Here is a 20,957-nt window from a genome sequence, read left to right as displayed (position 1 = left end):
CTATTGTGTCCAGGCCACGACCTTCGAGATTTTACAAATAGGGCTACTTGTGATTATTATCCCATTGTAAAAGCAAGGTGGCCGGGCGAGGTGACTTAATGCCTGTAATCCCAACACTGGGAAGCTGAGCCGGGTGGATCACCTGAGGTCAGGAGTTCAAGACCAGCCTGGCCAACATGGCAAAACCCCATCTCTACTAAAAATACAAAAATTAGCCAGGTGTGATGGCAGACGCCTGTAATCTGAACTATTAAGGAGGCTGAGACAGGAGAAATCGCTTGAACCCAGGAGGCAGAGGTTGCAGTGAGCCGAGGTCGCACGACTGCACTCCAGCCTGGGTGACAGAGTGAAGACTCCATCTCAAAACACAATAATAAAGATAAAAATAAAATAAAATAAAAAATAAAAGCAAGGTATCTACCCTTAAGCCACAAAGTTTTTCAGTGAAAAAAGTGGGACTTGGACTAATTTTAGAACCCTTTTCACCACGTCTCACCATTACCAATAGATCGAGAACCCAGAAGAAAATCAAAGTTCAAAGAGACACAACTTGGTCATCAGATTCTAGGAGGCTGGCTAAGTTCTGCTGGCTGTCACTGAGGTGACGAGTCATCAGTGGCTTCTCCCAGCCACTCGGTTGGACCAGAGTTAGAGAAATCCACTCACCTCACCTCACCTCATTTTCAAGGTTGTAGCAGGTAACAGATAACAACGCGGCACTGGCTGAATACTTTGAAGGCTTCCTGTTAAAGGAAAGATTAAGAAAAATGACCTCCAACGAGGTGGTTAAAATGACCTCCCAGACTAACTGGTAAGAATTTCTATCAAGCTATGTTGATGATATCTGAACTAAGACAATGGCAAACAATGGTTTGAAACATCTCTGAATGAAACAGTAAAGGAGCAAAGTATCTTAAAGAGCTTACTCCACTTAATAGTTCTTCACCAACTAGGTTCCAATCTTTTAACCCTGGCCTCTCTGAGGAGACCCGTCAACCACACCTCCCAGCCATTCCTCAGCCCAGCTGGCTTACTGTGCCCTGTTGAACTCTTGGTTGCTGCCTCTTCAGTTGACATTTCCTTTGGACTATCTGTTTCATTCTCAACTCTGGCTTCACCCTGGGATCGTAGTTTGTGAGTGCCCTTAACACCATACCCTGACACTTTAGCACCAATCCACCCCTCCTGCACTTGTGGTCCAGCCCCCAGAGTGCCATGCTGTGTGGAACTCTGATCTCACTTTCAGTAAGGAAGTACCCACAGGAAGGGAGCCATTTTCATGCATCCATTCAACATCATTCAGCAAATATGGATTCCGCTTCACCCAACTGGTATTTATGATGCACATTCTATGTGCACGGGTTGTGTTTGGTATAGGTGAGGATATAAAGAAAGTGAAAATAAAAATCCGCATCTTCATGAAGTTAGATAGTCTATTGGAAATGGGGACAGATTAGAGAAAGTTAATCTTAATATATAATGAAACAGGTTGAACTTCATCGTAAGTTTAAAATGCTATAGGTGTCCAGAGGAGGAACAGAAAACATTCAAAGTAAAAGGGTCAGGAGAATCCTTGTAAAGGAGTTGACACTGAATAAGTCTTAGAAAGGATCAAAGCATAGGAACTTTCCAGAGAGAAATAACACCCGTAAGAGCATGTGCAGGGAAAGCACTGAAAAGGTGTGTAGATTTGCACAATGGTCCAATGTGGCTGAAGAGTGAGAAAATGGGATTCTGGAAAGGAGTGGGGTGCTGGGGAGAAATCCATGTGGCTTCCTGAAATGCCAAGAAGGGGGTAAAAGAAACTGATCTTCTCAAACAAGGGGTACAATATGTTCTGGCACACCAAGTGTTGAGCAATGTTTAAGTTATAACTTTTCCACCAGGCCAGCTTGTGCTGGATGGAGCGGCCTGTTGCTGACAGACTCACTTCATGAACACTTGTCTGGAACACTTCTCATGTCCCCCATCACCATTCACTAAGCTCTTTCCCTCTGCTGCAAGACATCGTAAAACTGCCACCTCTTCTTCCAAACCTTGACTCATTTCCTGGAATCAGTAATTTCACCTTTACCATTAGTAAATACATCACCCTGGGCCATCTCTCAGAGTTCACTTCATGCTCTCTCCTACAACCCTCCCACCCTCCATTCCTGTCAGGCACTTTTGTTCATCCTTTGTGTTAAACTGTGCTGATTAAATGTTGGTTATGCCTATTTCCATCCCCGTGATGCTACCTGTCTTTGATGGTGAGGTCTCCTTAATGTGGCTCCCCTCCACTGTTTAACTGGAAACAAAGGTCAGGAACAACTCCAAGGCCCAGGCTGGTAGACCATTCATTACAAAATAGATTCTTTTTATGGTTAAAATCTATCATAGTAACAGAAATTGAAACCTCAGGTAAGAAAACTCTTTTGAGAAGTAGCTCAGGAGTGACCCAAGAGGCAGTACCCAGTGATGGATTCATTTATTAATGATTTGCTGTTATTTCCTTGACCTTTGTCAAGTGCTAGCACTTTGGGCAATTTGAGAATGCGCTGAGAATTTGCCTGAGAAGGTGCTTGTTCTACAGGGACTAGGCTTCTCAGTAATGGCTTTCTCTAGGTCGATGATGCATTCGACATTCTCAGAAGAAGAATGAGGTTGCTAAAGAGACCTTCCCTTCCTATCTGTGTGTCCGTTTCCATAAAATGTGTTGTGAAGTTGTCTGTAGAGCCAGGAGACCTTACTGATTAAAGCTCAACTGATTTCAAAAAAATCTCCACTGACTTAAAATTCAGAAGCTTTTGGAAGGGCACCATAATAGGCTGAAGTGTGTGTCCTCCCAGAAGTTTGCATGTTTAAGTCCTAATCCCCAGTACCTCAGAATGTAACTTCATTTGGAGATACAATCTTCAGAGACATGATTAAGGTAACATGAGGTCTTTAGGATGTCTCGGGGGAGAGCTAGTGACAGTCACATTGGGGAGACCAGGAGGAGGTTCAAAGAGGAGTCTGAGGTTATAGGGGAGTTTGTAAACAGTGGGGAGTACGGGGGTGTCGGGTGTACTGGTTCGGAAGGGAGGATTATGAGGGCGAGTGGGACCAAGCATTGGAAGGATGATATTGGAGTGAGGAAGAGGCAGGAGGCTGGGCTGCAAGGACAAAAAGAAAGCATAACCCAAAGGAAGCCCAACTCAGATGGGTTTGCTTTAGCATGTTAACTGAGTGGTTTTGGAATAGACCTTATAGAAAAAAATACCACGTGCACATCCTGGAGTTTGGGGTTTCACAAGAAGAAACCAAACAGGACATGTGCCGACAGCTGAGTGGTTCACACCAACCAAGGTGGGTTTGATGTGTCTGACAGATCTGGTTCTTTCAAGTTCTTGTGGCTTGAGGACAGGCCAACTTATTATGTCTGGCTTCAAGCTCATCATGAGATCATAAGAAAATGTCACCCAAACTAGGAATGCTGAAATCCTTCCTTCCTTTGTATCCAGTTAGCAGTTCTGAACACATGGCCACAGAGAGAAGGAATTATGTGCATATGTGTTAAAATAGTACTTAACAATGGTCTAGTGCTTGACCTTACCTTGCTCTGTGCAAATGAGGGCAAACTGTTTAAGGAGTAAATGAATGTCTGGAAAAAATAAAAGAAAACGCCATTAAATGTGTGTGCAGTTTAATCTGTATGGTTAATTACAGGTAAAAGAATGTACATAAGCCCTCATATGTACTCCTTACATTCCTTAAATCTTTTGGTTGTTGCTATTTTCCTATATGCATAGTTTTCTCATAACCTCCTTAGCATTCAGATTTCTGAAACATGATGAAAATCATGCAGTCGAGAGTAAAACTCTAAGAATCTCACCCCACTTCTACATTCTATGAGAATATTTAGAATCTCTTTTTGTTTTTCTATTCCTTTAGTACCAGAGCCAATGTGCCTTTTAATTCATCCTCACACCTACTACTAATAATCAGATCAATGAGGTGGGAGAGAAATACATATATAAAATTGAGAAAATTCGTAGGAATGTAAAAGGAGGGATACTGTAATCAAAGTTGCTTACTTAGCAAAGACATCCCTCCCTACAGATGATATAAAGTGAAAACAGGTACAGATCCCAATTCTGCACCTTTAATAAACATAACAAAGTACCACAGACTGGGTGGTTTAAACAACAGAAATTTGTCTTCTCACAATTCTGGTGGCTAAAATCCAAGATCAACGTGTTGGCAGGGTTGCTTCTTTCTGAGACCTTTCCTTGGCTTGTAGATGGTCATCTTCTGCCTGTGTCTTCTCACGGTCTTCCTACTGTGTGTACCTGGCTCCAAATTCTCTCTCCAGAATGGGGAGCTGTTAATATTCCATCATTATAATTATCATTGTTATTCCCCAGGTCAGGAGGTGAGGGTTATTGTCCTGTCCACCTTCCAGATCTCTTCTAGACCTTTACCTCCCCCACCTTGTGGTGAAGGCCCCCGCCTCTGTGGAGCATCTGCTCCCCGGCACATGGTCCCAGGCTTTGACCTGGAACTGTCAGCAAGGCCCCCAACTCACCCATATTCCATCTTGGCCCTATCCACAGCCCTGCCTCTGTTCACTTCCCTCCCTTCCTCTGCAATTTAGATTTCATGGTGCAGCACCTCCATCCCACTCTTGCCTAAACCCTAAACTCCCTTATCCATCTTCCTTTTTTTTTCTTATGTACCCAGGCAGATTGTATCCTTGAATGATACCAGGTCTGTCTTCTCTGCGCCAACACCTGAGTAAGGAAGCCCTGGACTCAATTTACTCACACTTACACAGGATTTTTCCATGCCTTTTATAAGACGGATTATTCTGAAGTTTCTTTCTGTGCTATTATACAAATCAATAAGTATATACAAAGGTTCTGAGTTGACCCAAACTCTAATTATAGCAGACACTGCTTACAGAAGACACCGACCTGGCTGCAGATTTCCCGAAGCCTAAAACGTTGGCTGCAGGTCTGTAAAATCACTGGGGAAGCATTTCATCTTTGTACGCTGTTGACGAGTTTCAGCACAGGAATCAGCCTATCCCCTAACAGTTTCATAATGATTTGTGTTGGTTGGTTTTAATGTGGAGGTTTGGCCTTTGAAAATGAGAATCATTAAGAAACAGTAGTTATTTAAGTCAACACATATGCAGTAATAGAACCAGGAAGGAGCATTTGACTTCAAGCATTTCTTTGAGTTCTGGATTGTTCTTCAGCCATTTACTGTCAGGCATCTCCTGAGACTTTGGTATTGAATTGCCTGGTTGCAGACTATAAATGAAAGCAATTATTTAAGAGGTTGCTGAGTGACTTTTGGGGTACAGAACTCCACCTCCCTCACCTCAAGGCTGCAATGTGGAAACCCTGCCTGTAGATTTCAGACCCAAGACTGCAACAGCAACTCCTGCCTGAATTTCCACCCTGCCAGGCGGCCTGACAGATTTCAGACTTGCCAGCCCCCACAATCATGTGAGCCAATTTCTGAAAATAAGCCTCTCTCTCTCTCTCTAAGTATATATATATACACACACATATCTCCTATTGACTCTATTCTGGAGGACCATGATTGATACACATTTCTGAAGGTTTGTTACATTTATAACTGTCCCTTCACTTTCCAGGGACCCTGGTCTGTTATTATTTTCCTTTCTTTGGAGTCACAAGCAACACAATCCATCATTCAGGGCCTAGAATTTCATGAGCATTTGGGATTACCTAAACCCTCACATGCTTTCAAACAATAAACTCATGGAGTCGCTGGAGGATATAAGACCTGAGGAAATAGTCACAAAATAATATAAGCTTTTTACAAAATCGATACAAAATTTATAAATACTTGGCACATCATGCCAAGTGTACTGGTTCTTTCAGTTCTGATTTTTAAAAAAATCATTCCTATAAGGAATGACTCTAATTTTGACTTTTGAGGGTCAATAACGAAACTGTAAAAAAGGGGGGGTGGCATTGTTAATCTCTTTGAGGTAGGATTACATACAGAAAGTTTTTTCTAAGTTGTTTTATAATGAACATATACAGCTCTTATAATAGAAGGATATAGGCCAGATGTGGCGGCTCATACCTATAACCCCAGTGCTTTGGGAGACCAAAGTGGGAGGATCACTTGAGGCCAGGAGTTCAAGACCAGCCTGGGCAACATAGCAAAACCCCATCTCTGCAAACATTTTTTTAAAGATTAGACATGGGGCCGGGCGAGGTGGCTCATGCCTGTAATCCCAGCACTTTGGGAGGCCGAGGTGGGCAGATCATGAGGTCAGGAGATAGAGACCATCCTGGTCAACATGGTAAAACCCCATCTCTACTAAAAATACAAAAATTAGCCGGGCACGGTGGCTCAAGCCTGTAATCCCAGCACTTTGGGAGGCCGAGACGGGCGGATCACGAGGTCAGGAGATTGAGACCATCTTGACTAACACGGTGAAACCCCGTCTCTACTAAAAAATACAAAAAAACTAGCCGGGCAGGGTGGCGGGCGCCTGTAGTCCCAGCTACTGGGGAGGCTGAGGCAGGAGAATGGTGTGAACCCGGGAGGCGGAGCTTGCAGTGAGCTGAGATCCGGCCACTGCACTCCAGCCTGGGCGACAGAGCGAGACTCCGTCTCAAAAAGAAAAAAAAACATAAGGCTGTTAACTGGGGCCCTGGGCCCTGGAGTGAGGCACTGTCAGCTCATTGGCCCTGGCTGGGAATGATTAAAATGCAGGGGAAAGACGAAGTTAGAAGTGGCTGAACAAGAAAAGAGGACTTGGGAAGAAAATGCTATCCAGAGAAACTCAATGATGAGAGGACTAAGAAAAGTGACTCAGCTCTTGCCCTGATTTTTTTCTTTAAAGGAATGGATGTCCATAAGTTAAACTGAAATGCTTTCCAGCAGAAAACACAGTAACGAAGATGAGAAAGACATTCAGAAATATATTTAAACTTTGAGAAACTTTATCAATCAAATGCTACCCAAGAAAAGGAACCCTTCTGGATAGAAATCCTTTCAGCAAATCCTGTAAAGCCTTTATGAGTTCTTCAGTGGAAAGGCACCCTGGAAATTTAGGTTACTTTTATCACTTTTGCTGGAAAGGCCATTTCTCTCCTCTTGGGCTGAATTCTTTGATGCAAGTTCTGTAGCTTTGGAGTGAATCTGAATGCAGTTTTCAGAGCAGTGAGAAAAATCAGGCACTGTTAATATTCCAAGCTTCCTCCAAGACATTTTTTGAAAAGAACTCATAAAGATGTCTAGGTTTCCTCTGAGTTCTTGTGAGATATGCCTTTCAAAGAAGTTTAGAATAATACTTTAGTATGATTACATACTGTCAGATTCTAAAATGCCAGGTAGCAATAGAACAAAAGAAGCAAAATATATTCATTTTTAACTCATTGTGGACAAAATGCATAGATACAGTCTCTAATTTCAGGGTAAGTGGGTGGATCTGGATATACCTGTCAAGTTATCTTGTTGATGGAGCCCAGCAAACAATATCAATGCCACAGCCACAGGTCAGTAGGAAGGAAATGATTGCATCAGCCACTTCAGGCATTTGTCAAAGAGGTATCAAATGCCAGGCAGAAGAAATGGATTAGAACAGAAACAGTGTAACAAAAGTCCTCTTGAGACCTAAGCTAGTCTATGACCTCCATAATAGCACACAGTGACCAATACCATCCTAAAACAAGAGAAAGCATAGGATAGTTTTTGGAGTTTGGGCATCCCGTAGATTGTTTGCTTTCGGCATTGTATTGCTTCTTTGTAACACAATTTGAACTTTAAAATGTCTCCTGTGTACTAAGAGTCATTCATTGAATAACAATAGTCAGCACATACTATGCTTTTTATATACATAGCACCATGGTTTACAGATACTATCTCATTACAATCCTTTTAGATAGGGGATTGTTTCTGTCCACATTTTGGGTGAGAAAACTGAGTCACAGTGAGGTTAACTTCCCCAAGGTTACACAACGATGCAGTAGCAGAACTATGACTTAAGCCTGGTTAGTCCAGCTAAAAGTCAAGGCCTTGTCACCACTACATCAATGGCAGCTTACGTGTTCACTGAGCATCCAGTAAGGATGTGGCACTTCAACAGCCTCTGTAGACGGTGTGATGCATAAGACAGAAGTGTACAATTTTTAATGACTAAAATTCAATATTTTTCTGCTTCGCAAAAGCCTACATAAGTATATGCTTAGCATCTTGCCACATAGCCTTTGATACTATCTGTACTAAAAATTCACAAAACAATGAAAATCACTCACTGGCAGAGAAGAGCTGCTAACAAAACACCTAATACTCAGGGGAGCAAACAAATGGCTCTGCGATGGTCCTCTGGGCTGGAGGCATAGCTTGCTCCAAGCCTGCCTGTCTGTAATGACAATCAGAGAGCTTCCCGTACCTCCTCATTGAGCCCACTCCATCTCCAAGAGACCAAGACCAGGAAAGTGGCCTGTTCAGGCCAAGGCTCACTCTGTGGTGCCCTTGGATTGCCTTTTGCTATAAAGTCTCATGAGGATAACAACAGTAAGAACACATGTATGTTGCTTAGTGCAGTCCTATACGGCACTGATTTGCTGTAATACTCTGGTCATAGAAACATCTTTTAATTAAAAATAGAGAGAGAGACTGTATAAATCCATTCCAGTAAGGAAGAGTACAATTATTAGGGTGAAGCATGTGAAGTTACCAATATTCAATCTTTTTGACCTTTTTGTAGGTTAATCTTTTTGACCTACAAAAATATTTTCTTATATAGAGTAAATAAAGTGCTATCCAAAGCTCTCAGCCAATGAGCTGACATCTCATAGGGTGCTTTGTCCAATCAGGATGGAGTTCAACTCTCTGTGGTCGCTCTTTGTTCCATTATGGAATATTCTAGGGTTCAATGTTGACTCACAAAACAACCACAAAGGGCACACAAGCAACAGTGCCACAGGTGCTGCAGAGGATGGAAGAGGTAGAGGTTGAGGTTGAAGTGCAGCTTGGTGGCCAGTGGCCTTCTCAAGGAAATGTCAGAGAAGCACAGGGGGCAAATCAGCTGCCAAGTGGGGCGTGGTGCAAGACCTGTGATATTATGAAGAGCATCATAAGGACCATCATTGCACAGGAAAAACAAAACAGAACAGAACAGAAGCAGGTCACAACTGCAGGAGGTATGACAAGAATGAATGACTGTTGAGCTTGCCTTTTGGTAGGGATTATCCTCTGACAGCTTCATGCTTCCAGAAAGCATTCTCTGTGCTAATCAGATATGCGTAGAATAATAACGGTAGGCCAACACTTCCTGAGGACTGATGGCCAGCAAGGCACTGTGCCAGAGGTTTTGCGCATATGTATTAGTCAGAGTTCTCCAGAGCAGTAGAACCACTAGGATATAAATACACGTTGTGTCTTATTCCAAGGAGCTGGTCTATGCAATTGTGAGGCTGGCAAGTCCAAAATCCATAGGCAGCCGGCAGGCTGAAGCAGAATTTGAAGCAGAATTTCTTCTTCCCCTGGAAATCTCAGTTCTGCTCTTCAGGCTTTTCAACTGATTGAATAAGGCCAACTCAGATGATAGAAGATAGTGTCCTTTACTTAAAGTCAGCTGATTGTAGATGTTAACCACATCTGCAAAATACCTTCAGAGCAACACCTAGATTACTGTTTAATTAAATAACTGGGTACTGTGGCCTAGCCAAGTTGACAGGTAAAATTAACATCACAACATGTATGTTCATTTTCTCCTAATTAAAAATCCATAAAGTAGTATCATTTTATCCCCACTTTACCGATGAAGAAATGAAGCCTCAAGAAGGTAAAGAATTTGCTCAAGATCACACAGATTATAAGGAATAGAGCCAAGCTTTAAAACTAGTGTGGCTTCAGAGCCCATGAGTTTAACCACTGGGATTATCTGTCTCACCAAGTGGCAAGGATTTTCTGCTAAGGATGCTGTCATTTGGGAGTTGACTAAGGAAAAGCTGGCAAACAGTTCAGCCAAGAGAAGGTCAGCGTCAACTTTTGTGCATCAGAGAATTGCAAGCTCTCCATTGTTACAGGCTGCACAGTTCAGTGCTCAGCCAGTATATCCAGCCTCCTTCCCAACCATGCCCCTTCCCCTTTCATCCCACCATGCATCAAGCACAAGTGAGTGCTCACTAAATTAGCCACTCTATAAATAAAGGGAAGGTTATAGTATAGTGGGTACAGGGAATACCAGCTTGTGTGAAAAAAATTAGATAAAATTGGATTACATATTAAGACAAAAGTCAGAAGGATAAATAAAAAAGTCATTATTTCTGCCACTCCAAATAAACTCCTTCCGAAGTTCCAAATTAATCAGAACAGCAGCATTAGCAGGATCTGGGAAATCTGCCCCTTTGAAGCTGTGACAAAGTGGACATAGAAGAATGTGGAGATAGGGGACTCCAGGGAAAGACAGGCTGACAGCTACTTAAGGTGAGATTTTCCTTCCCTCCTGCCCACAAATAGAATAAATGCTTCCACTATCTTAAAAATACCTTGCTTCTAGATAATTATAATAAACATAAATGAACTAAATGCTTTAGAAATGGCAATGTTTGATCAGAGAAAATAGGATTTTAAAACCATATTCTGATTCCAAGAGACAAGTCTTGAATATAAGGACATAGAAAGATTGAAAATAGAAGGATAGAAAAAGATATTCCTTCCAAACCCTGAGCAAGAGATAGTAAATATCAGATAAAGAACACTTCAAGATAAGAAATATTACTAGAGATAAAGAAGGAAATTTCACAGCAACAAAAATTTTGACTTACCAAGAAGATATAAAAAAGCTCTAAATCTGTTAATGGTTAAATATACAATTCAAAATTTGTATGTTTTTCTAAGACAGCAAAAATTAACAAAAGTAAAAGGAGACGTAGTTATCAATAATGTACTGTGGGTTTTAAGACACCTCCGTCAGTAACTTACAGAACAGAAACTTACATAAATAGTAAGGTAACAGATGGTTTATCAACATGATGTAACTGACATATCAGTAAACTGAGCTATTGATTGAATATTGAAATGCACCATGACTATCGCTAGAGATGCTCAACCAAAATAGGAACACATATGCACCCAAAGACATTTGCAAGAATGTTTATAGCAGCCTTATTTCTAATTGTCAAGAAGTTGGAAACCACCCAATAGTGTCATAGCAGATTGAATAAATGAATTGTGCTTTGAAAAAAAACTTACTTCAACTCTGATTTCCCCCTCCCCACCAAGGTACCAAAACTTTTGTCTTCCTATTTGCCAATTTTAGGTAAAAAAAATTTTTTTAATTCGCTCTATTTCCTCACTTCACTACACTGCTCAATACTCAGCAATACTTTTAGTTAATCCGCATCTTGCCACAGAAATTGTTCTGGTCAGAGTGGCAGTTACAAAATTCTGTTATTTTGTTTCTTCCTATTCTGCTTGGCCTCTCTGTATCATCTGACACTGAGGATCCCTTCCTTTAATCTGAAAATCTCTTCTTTCTTAATTTCTTAATTTCTCTCTTTTGGCTTTCTCTCTGTTGCTAAGACCTTAGCTTCCATAGCCTTTTGTTCCATCATTTCAGGTCCGAGGAGTCCTGGTCCCTACTCATTCTGGGTGGTGATATTCCATCCCATGGCTTTGGCACCATCTTTGTACTGAAGCAGTAGGCACAATGATGTGATTGAAAATAGACTTTAAAGTCAGACAGAAGACAAGCGAATTCTGCAAATCAAGGTCTCTAAACCCAACCTTTCTCCTGAGCTTTAATCCGAAGGGCACTAAAAATAAACTTGACCCAAGACAAAACTGTGTTGAGGCCGGGCGCGGTGGCTCACGCCTGTAATCCCAGCACTTTGGGAGGCTGAGGTGGGCGGATCATGAGGTCAGGAGATCGAGACCATCCTGGCCAACAATGGTGAAACCCCATCTCTACTAAAAATACAAAAATTAGCTGGGCGTGGTGGTGCATACCTGTATCCCAGCTACTTGGGAGGCTGAGGCAGGAGAATTGCTTGAACCCAGGAGTCAGAGGTTGCAGTGAGCCGAGATCGCACCACTGCACTCCAGCCTGGCCACAGAGAGAGACTCCATCTCAAAAAACAAAAAAACCAAAAACCAAAAAACAAAAAAAAAACCTGTGTTGAGAGCCGATTTTATATCCCTCCACATTCATGAATTATTGAAAGCCCATATCCTACTCTCACAATACCAGACCCAATTCATGCACTTCTCAGATTTGGTTGGCTATTATTTTTCTGCTCAGTGCTATGGGTGACTCTCCAGGGAGATTTCTTGGCACCAATGGCATTATCATTGGCACAGAGAGAAGATGTCCCTCTTTGCCCACTGAGTTTCGTCCCTGCCCACTCAGGGGAGCTGCTCAGCGGTTGACTCTGCTGCAGCAAGCAGCTGGTCCTGAAGTCCCGTGAAGTTTGAAGAAGGACCAGGCTGTGTGTCCTGTCACACCTCTGACCTCACACTGCAGGGCCGTCAACTCCCACCCTTGAGCTTTCCTGTCAATGCTAGGTGCAGATGCCAGAGGCCTCCTAAGCCACCCAACCCACTGACTTTCCAAGATGGATCTTCAAAGCTGCATGTTGCAGACAGACAGGTATTAAATGTTTCTGGCTCATGCCCTTTCATTGGCTCAATGCCAGCACTCTTGTGGCAAAAATAACTTAGAAATCTAGGTGAGTTGACAATCTAATTGTGCCAGTGGGGGCTGGATTTAGCCAACAAGCAACGCAGAAAGAAAGGAGCCAACAGATAGATTATTCTCTCCTCCTCCTCCCGAGAAATTGTGCTGAGACGCACACTTCCATATGCCCTCCCTGGTGATGTCCTGCATAACTGAGCAACAAGGATGTTTTCTGGTCCAGTCTAGACAGCTTGGAAATGTACCATCCTGTACTTCTTCTCTTCCTTCATCTCATTTACCTGATTCCTTCACTTTTGCTTCCTTGGATTCCCTGGATTGCACTCACTCGATAAAGTTTTGGCCACATAACCTTCTGACAGGCTCAGGCTACAGACACCATTTGTCAAGAAAGGAAAGGGTGATTAAAATAAGGATTAAACCTCTTGGTTCCCCACTAGGTGCCAGTATTCTTGCTAAGCAACTTACATTTGCTATCTCTTTTAATCTACACAGAAAACTATGCAATAGGTATTATTTCCCCCAATACAGTGAGGAACTGAGACTCAGTGAGGCGTTAGTAACTTACCCAAGATGACAGAGCTAAGATGCTGACTTCGGTGCATCTTGCTTCAAAGTCAGCATTCTTCCCTCTATGCCTGTCTCTATTATGGAACACTGAGGCTTAGGAATTCTGTGAAGGTTCCACGTGGTAACTCATTAGTAGGGATTTTCAGAAGCTTTAGGCTGATTCAGTGAAGACCCTTTTAAATATCTAAGCAGAGCATGATAATAAAGTCCTAAAATGGCAGGCTGGGCAATCAGTTAAAGTGACGGTTAAATTACAATTATTATTTGAAATGTAGATATCATTTTAGGTAGTCATTTGTGAATGGAATCACACTGATGAGCTAACTAAATTAGATCACGAAAGTTACTATTATAATGGTGAGAGCATGAAGGGTTGACATATCCCTTGTGATAGAAGAGATCCAAGAAGAGAAATGAAGGAAAGAGCCTTCTCCACAAGCCCATTCCTGTGCTGCATCCTCAGCATGAAGCCATTTGTCCACCTGGCCCTCTCCTCATCCACCCCATCCAGCTCTGTCTGTTCTGCCCATGAAGATCTTTGGGGACAAAAAGTACAAAGTTTTAGCTAGAAAATCAATCTCAAAACAAAATAGAGGGGTCCTGACTGCCAGAGACTAAAATGGAAAGGATTTCCTCATACTGCACAAGATGTAACTGGCAGGGTTCTATGCTTGTGCAGAGGTTTGGGCCAGAATTGCACTTTGAAAAATTGGAAAAAGACTGAATTTGGACCCTGTCACGCATCTCAGTTAGCATCTCTCCATGTCTTGGATTATGGAATGATCTGTGTCCTCCTGTGGGAGGAGGGAAATGTTTTTTGTGCAATTAAAAAGTCAGGCTATTTGTAGGTCTAATTATTTTCTCTTGTCTGATCAGGCGCTGAAGGATTAGCCCCTTGAAGATGGCTGCTAATCCTTAAATGCATAACGACAAACACATGGGTTTGCAAATCTGTGGAGAAAGCATTAATAGCTCCTGCCTGATGCAGAAATAGGCAGGTTTCATTTAAACTTGATAAGTGACCTAAAGGCGTGAAGAAACTCCACTGTACCACAGAATGGGTTAGTCCTCTGAGCATGGTTGCCACCAGAGGCTGTGATCTTAAAGAGGCTCTTTCCTTTTCTGCATTTTCCCAGTGAGCTGTTCAGTTGCATAGCTGCAGTGAAAATCTCCTCCCAAAGAATCAGCACTTATCTCTTAAAACATGGAACTCTCTCACCCCCAACCAAAACCTGTTCAAAGAGCTTAAAACAAGACTTAATAGGTCCAACTTTTAATCTAAATCACCTGGGGATCTTGTGAAAAAGAACTTTCTGATTCAGTAAGCCTGGGTGGGACCTGAGATTCTGCAAGTCTGACAAGTCCCAGGACATGTCGATACGATCGGCCCACAATAAGCATCTTGAGTAGCAAAAGCTTAGAAGAGCATTTGGTTTTTCTTTTGAAATTTTTGAAGATTATTTGGTCCTTAGAAAGCTCCTTTCAAATGCCTCAGTGTTATCTAAAAGCTGTTCTGGGAACCACCGCAGAAATTTTCAACCAGATGGGGCTAAAGTTGCAAAGAGTGAGAACATGATGTTTCAGCTTTTCTCTTGGGCCACATTCTTAAACTCAGTGCTGACCTAATGACTTGCAATCAAAATTAGACATAAAAATGGATTTTACTAACACTAGTTGACTAACTGTGCTCGTCCCTGAGACCACTAGATTCATTTTATTCAGTCTCAGATTGGTTATTTTCCATCAGGTAGTTTCAGTTATTGCATGGGGTAAGAAGATTTAAATGTTAAAGCACATAAACAGAAGGAGTTTAATTGTGCACTTAAATTTTATATTTGATTGAACAGAAGTAATACTTGTTATTCCGTCTCTATTTCAGGATTTTCATTTTCTGCTTGGAGAATTCAGTCATTTTAATATCCAAAGAAACTATTGTGGAAAATTCAGCTGGTCCAAAGTAGGTTTAACTGTCTAGAACAGATGGGGGAAAGGGGTATTTTTCCAGATGCTTTAGAAATGTTTAATATGTATTTCCTCTTACTCAAAAAGCATAGCTACATATTATGCAGTGAAATGCCTTATTTGGAGAAAAATAAATATAAACATTATGGTTATGTATAAACTATGCCAATTCTTGGACTTAGCCCTTATTGTTATTTTTGAAAACCACCTGCCTGGATTAAATCTTTGCCACCTGTATTTCAGGAACATCTTCTGGTTAGTGTCTCTGTCTCTAGGTGCTAGCGATTCTAGACAGATATCTGCTCCAAAACATATTTGCTAAAACAGTCTCCTTAACTTAAGGAGATTAAGACCTTAAAAATCATTTACCGTATTCTCCTACTTCAAGCCATTTGCTCAAAACAAAATTCTGGAAAGTGGCATCAGCAACATGAAGAAATAGTTGCTCCTGGCTACCCCTCCTCCCACAGATGCACCAAATAAACACATGGATCAGTTCCCTCCAGGAGAAAGCCAGAAACTAGTTGAAAGACTCCTGAACACCAAACAACTGAGAAAAATATCCACATTGAAACAGGCAGGAAGAGTGGACATGTACTCATCCACAAATCCCATCTTCAGCACAGCTCCTTACAATCAGGAATGAATCCTCAACTCCCAGCTTCTTCCTGAAGAGTGAAGGGTTTGTATCATGCATACAGCATCCAATCTTTTACAGTCCCTGCTGGAGGATTCGGCTCTAAAATTGTTAACGGTAGTGGGTGTCCAGGTTCTTGGCGTCTTGAAGAATCAGACAAAACACACAAACAAAGCAAGGAAGGGACGAAGAGATTTATTGAAAATGAAAGTACACTCCACAATGTGGGAGCGGGCCCAAGCATAGGGGCTCGAAGGCCCTGTTACAGAGTTTTTGTGAGTTTAAATACCCTCTACTTGGGGTACGCCCTATGTAAATGAAGAGGATGAAGTAAAGTTACAAAGTCATTTACTCGGCGTATGCTCTATAGCGAGGATATTTCCTGTCATAGCTGAAGTATGAATCGGCCTTATGTTTCCTGCCTCCACACCCTATTTTACTGCCTCATCTCCCCTCTGAGAGACGTGATCCCCATAAATCTTTGTGGGAGGCAGAAGGACCAATGGTCTTTTTTCTGTAACTGCTTCATGCTGGCTCCAGGTGTAGTCCCCACCTACTGGGGATCATGGAACTCTCGCCCTGCTCCAACTAGTGGAGGCAGGGTAGCTTTCTGATGGCCAGTGGTGGTGTCTTCACCTGGAACTTGCTGGAACCTTTGTTGCACCATCATAAGTGTGATGGTCTCTAGGCAAGAGGAAATGAATTTGGTTAAAAGATTTAACGGGAACTTTAGGGGATGGATACCTATGCTATCAGAAATGTTTGTTATAGAGATCTGTAGGAGGAAAAACAAAACCTGGTCTGCTCTAGAATCTATGTGTCTCCTTAAAATCTTAGCACAAGTGACTCCATTTTGGTTTGGTTTGGTTTGTTGGGGCCTAATGCATGAACTCAGTCCAAAACAATGGACTCTACATCAAGGATGCCATTCTCTTCTTGGGAAAACTTCCCTGGTTAGTTTTACCCTGAGGGTTCCAGTGAGTGCACACCTCCAAGAGCATGTAAGGACCCTTCTCAGTTGTGAGATTATGAACTCAAAGTTCAAGGTTCCAAAATTTTGTTGTAGCGTGGATGGCAAGGACAGTCTTTCTCTGATGTTTCCAGAAGATTCAATCATAAGTTTTCTGGCCAGGTGCAGTGGCTCATGCCTGTAATCCCAGCACTTCAGGAGGCCAAGGCAAGTGGATCGCCTGAGGTCAGGAGTTCGAGACCAGGCTGGCCAACATGGCGAAACCCCATCTCTACTAAAAATACAAAAAAAAAAAAAAATAGCTGGGCATCGTGGCGGGCGCCTGTAACCCCAGCTACTTGGAAGGCTGCGGCAGGAGAATTGCTTGAACCCAGGAGGCGGAGGTTGCAGTAGGCTGAGATTGCACCACTGCACTCCAGCCTGGGCGACAGAGCAAGACTGTGTCTCAAAAAAAAAAAAAAAAAGCTTTCTTTACCTAGTGAAAATACATTGTAGCATAATAATCTACTGTTATAACATCAGCCCTTTTGCATGGGAAAGCTTTTATACAACCAGAAAACACGCCTTGAAAATAACAATTGAGGCCGGGCGCGGTGGCTCACGCCTGTAATCCCAGCACTTTGGGAGGCCGAGGCGGGAGGATCACTAGGTCAGAAGATCGAGACCATCCTGGCTACAAAGGTGAAACCCCGTCTCTACCGAAAATATAAAAAATTAGCTGGGTGTAGTGGCGGGTGCCTGTAGTCCCAGCTACTCGGGAGGCTGAGGCGGGAGAATGGTGTGAACCCAAGAGGCGGAGCTTGCAGTGAGCCAACATGGCGCCACTGCACTCCAGCCTGGGTGACAGAGCAAGACTCCGTCTCAAAAAAAAAGAAAATAACAATTGAATGAAATCCCTTTATAAATGTTTAAATGGCTGACCTGAAGCTTTGTTTTTTCAGGAATATGGGATCAAACATTGATTATAAACTATTTTAAACAATTTCAGTATTAGCTGGTTTAACATGAAATTAATATTAATTAATGATATTTAATTAATTTTTTGTTTTATTTGCGTTAGTAGCTTTATACAATTTTGGGATCTATATGAGTATTATTCACAAAAATATAACCTAAAGAAGATTAAACGTCATTTTTGCAATCCCATATATGTAAACATGTCAAATAATCCTACTTACCTCTTTTCTGGATGTTTTCAGGCATTAGGAAAGACAATTTTAAAACTGAAGTTTGATTTTGGGATTCCAGATTCCATAAATTATTTATTTGCCAAAATGATGACTCAGAAGTTTTGAAGAAGCAAAAACCTTTTATATCCTTTTACAAGAAAAACTCCATATTCTACTGTTCTTACACACCTTGCATGTAAAACTGTTTCTAGTAGTCTTAATTGCATGCTACAATGGCGACTCTTAGCAATTTTCACTTTAATGTAAAACCTGGTAAGTTACATTCTGATAAGGTTTGACTGTTTCCAGCACAGCTGGGGCATGGCCAACTCCCCATGTCCCCAGGCCTTACCTAGCTGGAAAGCAGGCAAGTTAAACAATTTTCAAAAGCCAAAGAAGCAGCTTATGGCCTTAAAGCATTTATAAAACCTAACAGTTGAACATAATTTAGACCATGTTTACATTTTGAAGACAATTGTTTTGCTAACAATCTTTAAAACTGTCTTTATTTCCCAAAGATTACTCAAGTCACATGAACTAAATAAAAGGCATTTTACGTTTTTCACTTTTCTGACAAAATATTTAAGTTCTTCTTATTATCCAACCAATTAACTTACCACTTCACAGAGGAGATTCACCAGTTTGCATAGAGAGAAAGAGGCCCAAGACTGACTGGTAAGAAATTCTTACTCTTGCGCCTGCATGCCAGGCCTCTGCGTTCTCTCTCCCTGAGCGACCCTGGTGACCCTGCTTAAATGTATGCAAACGAACACATGAATTAAGAATATTCATGAATACTTTACAAATATTGGAGAAGTTAGGCAGAGAGAGAGAAATATGACTCAAATTCTATTTGTGAGAGTGTATTCAACACACTTAAAATACCAGGGAGGCTAAAATCCAAGATTGGTTTAAGGATAAAAAGCTGGTGTGCTCCATTAATTCCTGCAGGCCCAGCAAAAGTAGTTCAGGAATTGCAGTTAGAACTGAACTGAACTTATTTATATATTTTTTGAGACAGAGTCTCGCTCTGTCCCCAGGTTGGAGTGCAGTGGCGCGATCTTGCTTCACTGCAAGCTCCGCCTCCCGGGTTCACGCCATTCTCCTGCCTCAGCCTCCCGAGTAGCTGGGACTACAGGCACCTGCCACCACGCCTGGCTAATTTTTTGTATTTTTGGTAGAGATGGGGTTTCATTGTGTTAGCCAAGATGGTTTCAATCTCCTGACCTCATGATCCGCCCACTTTGGCCTCCCAAAGTGCTGAGATTACAGGCGTGAGCTACCGCACCTTGTCTCAAAATTAGATTTAAAAAATTTTTAACTTTTATTTTAGAGACGGGGGTGGGGGTACATGTGCAAGTTTGTTACATGGGTACATGTGCACCCAGGTAATGGGGATAGTTCCCAACAGGTAGTTTTTCAACCCACAGCTCTCTTCCTCCCTCCTTCTGTCTAGTAGTCCACAGTGTCTATTATTCGCATAAAACTAGATTATTTATACTAACTTACAGTTCAGATGGTAGACAAAGAACTGTGGGTTACTTTCTTGGGATTTTTTTTTTTTTTAAGCCAAGTTTGAAAAAGATAAATGTGGAAACTCTGCTTTTTTAGCGGCCTTTTAAGGGACTCCATTCTAGTTAGTGTGAACCACAGTGAAGTGGATTGAGAGCTAAATACTGCATGTTTCAGAAACAATTTAAAAAGAAATAAAATGAAAATAAAAGTAGGAAGCAACAGTTCCATGTATTTTTTAATCTTTTCTTTTGAAATGATGTTAGAGTCACTTGTCCAATTTCTTCCCCTTCCCCTACTGTAGCCAGGTGTTGATTTACTGTCTTAGTAGACATTTCTTGAGTTGGTTCCAAATCTCTGAATTATTTTTTGTGGCTCGGCTTTTCATTTGTTTTTATTTAAAACAGACTTGGATCTATTTTGAGTCTCAATTATGAAACTCTAATTTCTAGAATAAAGTTTTCAAACTATGGTTAAATAATCCTTTTACTAAAAGAGCTTTTCCAAAGGCAAAATGGTGCTTCTATCTGCCTCAGCTGTATGGTGTTTCAGTTTAAATTGATATAAGAAAGTATTTATTTGCATTTTTTTTTCAAGGACTCTATATTGTTTACTTCTGTGAAAAAACAAAAAGTTAAAAAATGACTTCAATAGTCAAGCAAAATTGACAAGCACAATGTTGTTGTGAATTCTTGATATTACAACTAGAATCATACTTATATCAAATATACTACTCAGAGTCAATTTTCTACAGGTTGAATAGTAATATTTTATGTGGAACAATCTAATACATGATTGGAATAATCTGATTCCTGAAAGTTTGGTAAAACTCCTCTATGAAACCCTATAGGTCACACTCACACGCACACACGCACATGTACACACACAATAAGTTCATGTAAAATCTGGCAAAAACTGAACGAGGTCTGTCATCTAGTTAATGGTTTTGTACCACTGTGAATTTCCTAGGTATTTTTTGTGAGAGTGGTTTGGGTTTTTTTTTTTTTTTTTTTTTTTTGAGACAGAGTTTTGCTGTTGTTGCCCAGCCAGGCTGGAGTGCAATGGCGCAATTTCGGCTCACTGCAACCTCCACCTCCCGGGTTCAAGCGATTCTCCTGCCATGATCTTGGCTCACTGCAACCGTTGCTCTGGGGTTCAAGTGATTCTCCTCCCTCAGCCTCCTGAGTAGGGAGGGATCACAGGCTGCCACCACCACACCCGGCTAATTTTGTATTTTTAGTAGAGATGGGGTTTCACCACGTTGGTCAGGCTGGTTTCGAACTCCTGACCTCAGGTGGTCTGCCCACCTTGTTCTCCCAAAGTACTGGGATTACAGGTGTGAGCCACTGTGCCCAGCCAGAATTTCCTGGTTTTGATATCATGCTACAGTTACGTAAGATGTCACCCTGAGGGAAAGATGGGTGTGATGAGTTCACAGGATTCTATGTGCTCTAAAATTATTGTGACTCTAAAATTAAGAAC

The 20,957-nt window shown here is 41.6% G+C and overlaps 1 long non-coding RNA gene across 1 annotated transcript in view; it reads right to left on the bottom strand.

Moving 5' to 3' along the window:
- Nucleotides 1-13,275, bottom strand: part of LOC106994211 (uncharacterized) — a 33,112-nt gene extending 19,837 nt beyond the window's left edge. The window contains exons 1-3 of the long non-coding RNA XR_001440696.3: nt 13,224-13,275; nt 3,575-3,622; nt 672-743 (exon numbers count right to left, since the gene is read on the bottom strand). This is a non-coding gene — a long non-coding RNA (uncharacterized LOC106994211). The remainder of the gene's footprint in view (nt 1-671; nt 744-3,574; nt 3,623-13,223) is intronic.
- Between the last annotated feature and the right edge of the window lie 7,682 nt (nt 13,276-20,957).

The sequence above is a fragment of the Macaca mulatta genome, chromosome 17, assembly GCF_049350105.2.
Source record: "Macaca mulatta isolate MMU2019108-1 chromosome 17, T2T-MMU8v2.0, whole genome shotgun sequence".
NCBI classification, from domain to species: Eukaryota; Metazoa; Chordata; class Mammalia; order Primates; family Cercopithecidae; genus Macaca; species Macaca mulatta.
This window is presented reverse-complemented; position numbering and strand designations above follow the sequence as displayed.